General features: G+C 47.0%; 1 long non-coding RNA gene across 1 annotated transcript; it reads left to right on the top strand.

Annotated features, from left to right (window-relative positions):
- The first annotated feature begins 2,837 nt into the window (after window positions 1-2,837).
- Window positions 2,838-5,764, top strand: LOC144721277 (uncharacterized). Its single transcript, XR_013585874.1, has 2 exons — window positions 2,838-2,985; window positions 5,551-5,764. It is a non-coding gene; the product is annotated as an uncharacterized LOC144721277 (long non-coding RNA).
- The last annotated feature ends 321 nt before the right edge of the window (window positions 5,765-6,085 follow it).

Here is a 6,085-nt window from a genome sequence, read left to right on the forward strand (position 1 = left end):
CAAAGTGTCTTCTTCCACTGAAGTCACCGCTGCCGTGATTCTGTTTTTGAGGTCATCCAGATTAGTCGCTAAAGGTGGCACAAAAACACGGTATTTTGTGCCACCATGCTCTTTGATATTGGCGGATCAATGCCAAAACGCCGTTGAAACGCACGCTGCACCGCAATTACGGATTCAGTCACTGAATTGCAGAACACAAAACGCCTTGTGTTGCGGGGTCGCCATCTTGCGAATGACTAAGGCTCGGGGCTGTTTGTGCGCTGGGAGAGGCATCGAGCTGTAATGATTTGAAACTCTATGCCCCGCCCTCTCTCTATGCCCCGCCCTCTCTCTATGCCCCGCCCTCTCTCTATGCCCCGCCCTCTCTCTATGCCCCGCCCTCTCAAGTGGTAAGAGTTTCATTCATGGGCGGTTCGTGGTTGCAGAGATATAGCGATTTCAAATCGGGTCCATCTTTTTTCAACACCCTGTAGATTAAGATGGTGACGCAATTAACGAGTGTTGATATGTGTGGGAGGAAACCGGAGCACTCGGAGAAAACCCATGGGTGAAAGCTACAACACTCTCTCCTGCACCAATACGGCAGATGGAGATTAGTTCATACTTTGCTGTACCGCATTATCTTGGCAAGCCAGGATATGGTACCTCTATGCCAGTGGTTCTTAACCTTTACTGCAGCCTTGCACCCCTTTGGTTCTCAATCGTGAACAACAGTTGTATAATGTTTAATAAATACAAAGGTTTGATGAAACAAAGTAGTTGTACTTACGTGCCAGTGCTTAATGTGTGTTTCCATTATTTACCTTCGAACAACATGCGGCCATGTCTTGCACCCCGAGAAAGGGCATCTGGCATCTCCAAGGGGTGCGTGCGCCCCAAGTTAAGAATCCCTACTCTATGCCCACGGGAAGGGAGTTTCAAAACATCTGTGTGGTCCACCAACCCCCAGCTTTTGCAGTGCTGGACTTCAGTCGTGGCAGTCTGGAACTGAGGCGTGGCTCACCGGTGAGTCTTAACGGGGGCATCGATGACACTCTGCCCCCGTCGTGAGAATGTGGGAATTCCACCGTTGGCTCAGTGTCTCCTGCAACGATGAGCGCCGTCAACTGTTTGTTGTAAACACTTGGACACGTTGACTCGACTTGTTTACCAATCAACATTCATGTACAGTCCCTACTGTATGCCAGATGAGGGTCGTGGGCGTTATTATTCCATTATAATTCATCGGGCTGGTCAGTCCCGATTGGTGAAGGGAGGGTGCACAGATGTTGGAGCATAGTACAGTGCAACAATGGGATTTTTGCTTCACTGTCCAAGCGGTGTGTAGAGGTTTGGAAGCACGCTGCACTATCCAAATGGTGTCTTGAACCCCCGTAAGTCGAGTATCTAACGAGGTGTGTAAATCATCACCACTAGCGGAGAGACAAAGACGGCCGGAGCGTGACGCCGTCCCCATCACACAGTCATGCACCGCGCCAGCCTTAAGGGGCCGTCCATAAATGACGTCACGCACCTGGGGGGGGCGGGGTCAGACATTTGTGACGAGGGGTGGGGGGGGGTTGAGAAATTTGACGTCACGTAAAAATGTGCAACTTTAAATAAATATAGACTTAATTAAATATACTTTTTAATGAATGTTTTCTCCTACAACATCAGAGTGCAGCGCCACATTAAATACGCACTACAATGACAATAGTTTAAAGCGATTTGAAGCATGTTTTATTTTGAGGGGGAGGGCAGATATTTGTGACGTCTTATTTGAGGGGGGATCTGACTTTTTGTGACGCCGTGTGACAAAGGGGGGTGGGTAAAAATCGTCCAAAATCGCGTGACATCATTTATGGACGGCCCCTAATGCACAAGGCAGCAGGTGCTCACGAACAGAGTAGCAGCTTGCACCCCTCACTGAATTGGGCTGTAAGGTGGGAATCGTCGGTCTGTGTGCCATAGGTGGGACAAAGTCATTGTTATGCAAGTCCAAGTCGAGTCGCAAGTCATCAAATTCATGACTCGAGTCTGACTCGAGTCCAAGTCACATGACTCGAGTCCACATCTCATAGGTGGGACAAAGTCATTGTTATGCAAGTCCAAGTCGAGTCGCAAGTCATCAAATTCATGACTCGAGTCTGACTCGAGTCCAAGTCACATGACTCGAGTCCACACCTCTGCTGTGTGCGTCCGTGCGCGCGCGCGTGCATCTGCGCCCGGGGATCATTTCGAATGATCCGTTTATATTTGGACCGCTGCCTCGATCTAATCTCCAACTGGTGCGACCCGAGCTAAAAGAAACCCCACGCCTCTCGTGTCACCTCTCGGCCTCCCTCCACTCCAGCGGCGGCTGCGTCTCAATCTCCATCCGCGGAGTGCGAGAAAGCAGGCAAGCCGTGGTCTCCCATGTAGCCAATGCCTGGGCTGCGCGCTGGACGTGCTGTCAGCGAGCGCCTATTAAGACGGCGGGCGGAGGTTTGCGGTGGAGGCTCGCTGCTGCTGCTGGTGACCAGACGCTCGAACAGCAAGCACATTGATGTGGGTTCAAGCGGATTGTACCCCGTGTACGTATATATATAGACGCACATTCACGAGTACAGATAAGATATGATTCAGAATTTGAGTGTGATTGCATTTCTACACGCGCATACAGAGATGCATCCACACACACACACCGCAGTCGAACGTGTTTATCCAGTGTGTATGTATCTACGTTGAACTTTTTTCGCACCATACGTAGCCAACCGCGCTAATCGGAGGTGCAGTATCGGGGACATGATGATGACATAGCCAGAAGTAATCGACCATGACTCATGATGATGGTGGTGGTGATGTTTCCCGGTCTGTAGCCCTGGCGAGGTCCACCGCTGCGCAAGGCTCACATATCCGCACGTTGACTCTTGATCGATCCACTGCTGGATGAAGGCCTCCCCAAGCCGTCGCCATCCCTCGCCACGGCCCTGCGATGCAACAATCCATCTAGCTCCTGCACCCCAGGTGATCTCATCGCTTAACGTCTACTGTGGACGTGCTCTCTGGACGCGTTCTCTCCGTTGGCTGCCACTTATGTGGTTAGGCTCGACCGCCGGCCATCAAACCCTTGAGAGACGTGCGTTTAAGAGTAATTGGCTGCTGCTATACAATTCCACGTGATAAGCCACTTCGTTGAGCTGTCATTTGTTTTCAGGTCGCTTCTGAAAAAGAGCTACGTAGCTCTGTGGGCCTTACCTGGTAGAAGAACAATTGTTGAGTTTTAGTTATTTGCGCGACGTGTCAATATGATGTGTCTCATTGTCTGATCCATGTGTTTTCCTCTGTCTCTGTCTCTCTCTCTCTCTGTAATTCCAGGCATGCATGTATTCATGCGTATATGCAGACTCTTTAGCCTTTGTTAATTTGATTTGTCTATGTCCATGCTTTTGATTCACATGTCAAAAGAACGGGTAATATGCATGTATGTTGAACTTCTTTCGCACCGTACGTAGCCAACCGTGCTCATCAAAGGTGCGAAATACACCCTGTTTAAATACACCCTAATAAAAAAACACATTAATTGTCTGTGCATATGCTTTCCATGATTAATTTAAGTAAAAAAGCACTCCAATCCGCTCTACTCTGTCCCTTAATTGAATCGTTCTCATGCCAATCTGTCTCCAATCGCTGCCCGATAGATGCATTTTCCGACGTCCTTTCATGTGGTGTCCCTCAGGCAAATGTCTAAAGTTGTTTTAGTCAACTTGTTGCAAGTGGCTTTCGTTTTGCTCAAATGTATCTTGAGCCACACTTTACAGTATTCTCTATTGCGTCATTTTCTAATTTCCTGCAGATCATATAGCCATTGCAAAGGTTGGGATGGTCAATATGCATTGTCTATTTATATGCGTGGCTCTCAAATTCAAATTTTTACATATTCTATTGCTCTGAATAACTTTGTTGAGAGAATGTGTCTGTGTATACATCTCAAATCATCTCGTATCTCCTTTGGTATCGCGCTCCTCTTCCTAAGAATGTCATTTGTGGGTCCAGATCATTTGTTCTCTGTTTGTTGTGTAACCTCCACTTTTAATGCGCTATCCATTCCTATTCTACTTATTGCGTTATTTAAAATTGATGATATTCATCTCTATCACGTCTTCTAGGCACGTGGGTCCACTGCTCAGCGTCAATATGAAATTGGCAGACGCTATCCTTTGTTTAACTCTTTGCCCTCTCTCACCCATTACAATGTCGAGATGCGTGGAACCCTCCTCGCCTTTGGTAGTTGGGCAATTTTCTCGTACCACTGGTCTACATCGTCTCTATTGTGGCTTCTTCTTGGTGCCCTCGGAACATGTCCCTGAATAATCTCTTGACTTTTTTGCGCTTTAAGAGCCTTAGTCCAAGCTGACACACATCATCTGATAAAACTCTTAAACCCCCAAAATCCCAATTTTTATTCATGGCGATGCTAAGAATTCCACTCCACCATAATTACTGTCAACTGTCCCTCGATGATAGGAAAGGATGCCACTTTCCACAACTATAGAGTTATGTCTTTTTATGTTCACATCACCAATGCCAACTATGTCCCTTATTAGTTTACTGAATTCTGTCTCCAGATTGACAACAATTAATTTTTCAGATAGTCTGCACATTCTACATGGTAATGTTCTATGCTCAGTCATCTTACCCAGAGATGGATACACATTTTTAGGGAATGTGCATTTACAGGTAGACACACATATGCGCAATACGTACACAAATATAACACATGCGTAAGCACATATAACGACCCAGATTTACATATGTATAGGTACAAGTAAAATAATGATTTATTTAAAAAAATGATTCCCCTCCTGAACGAAGGATTACCCATGCCATGTCCGCCATGAGGCTTGTTTGATCATAATTCACCCCGCTGGTCAATATGGACATATTTCTGCGTGCATATGTATATTTGTAACAATACAGAAAGATTAGTTCAATTCCTGGCCATGGCTAACATCGGTAGCGAGTGAGGTCTGACTCAATCCAAGGAACCCCCATTCACTAACTTGCACTGACCAGTGTGGTGAAGTATGGTCGCACGATCCCCATGACCAACATTGTATGGAGAGGCTTTCGCTCAACAGTGGATTGAGTCCTCATCATCATGATCCATGGGCAGATAGCCCCGTAGGTGTCCACTGTATAATTCCGTCGGTAGTTTCCACTTTCCTCCGCCTTGTGTCAGTTCGCTCAAGTCGTGGCCACTTCTTTCTGGCACCGATCTCTTGTGATGTCGTCGTCAAGCCGTTCTCTGTTAGGTCTTCCTCTCTTTCCAGTTCCTTCCATTTTTCCGAACAACAACAAACTTTTAATGCTCCTGTTGCTGTCCATCCTATATATTTGTGCAAATAGTGCCAGTTTCCTTCTCATCACTGCTTGCATCAGGTCTTCTTCTCTGTGCAACCTTTGTCTTACTTCTATGTGGATTGAGTAAGTGGCTGTAACTTATTATGCACCGTGATACATTAATTCTTGCAACCATTATCGAAGCTGTGTCTCACACCACTAACAATGACTCTCTCGTTATACATACAGAGTGTTGTTCATGCAAGTCTGGCGAGAGATGGCGACGACTGCTGGTAAAACAGAGGATATCTGTGACTGCACTGCAAGACGAGTAATGAGAAGCGGGTGGAGGTGGAGACACTGAGGGAGATCGAGGACAGGACACACACAGAGAGAGAGAGAGGGAGCAGGGATGGAGCGATCAGAAATGGAGAGAGACTAAGAGCAAAGAGAGGCAGTGACTGAGAGCGAAGGGAAAAAGCAAAGACAAGGGCAGAGACTGGAAACAGAGAAACACAAACAGAGAAACACAGAGACACCAGGAACACAGAGATCTGGAATGGACAGGGACTAGAAACAAAGACACAGAGACCGACCAGGAAGGCAGGACGGAGACACAAATACGAGAAAAGGAATAAAACAAAAAGAGAGACCAGAAACAGAGACATAGAGAACACAAACGGAGACAGAGAGAACATAAACGGAGAGACATCGACCCTGAGAGGACACATCAGTCTCCCGAATGGAGATCCTCCTGGACTTGGAGCCCAATATCATCAACCTC

This window comes from Lampetra planeri, chromosome 1 (genome assembly GCF_965212315.1).
Source record: "Lampetra planeri chromosome 1, kcLamPlan1.2.h2, whole genome shotgun sequence".
Taxonomy (NCBI): domain Eukaryota; kingdom Metazoa; phylum Chordata; class Hyperoartia; order Petromyzontiformes; family Petromyzontidae; genus Lampetra; species Lampetra planeri.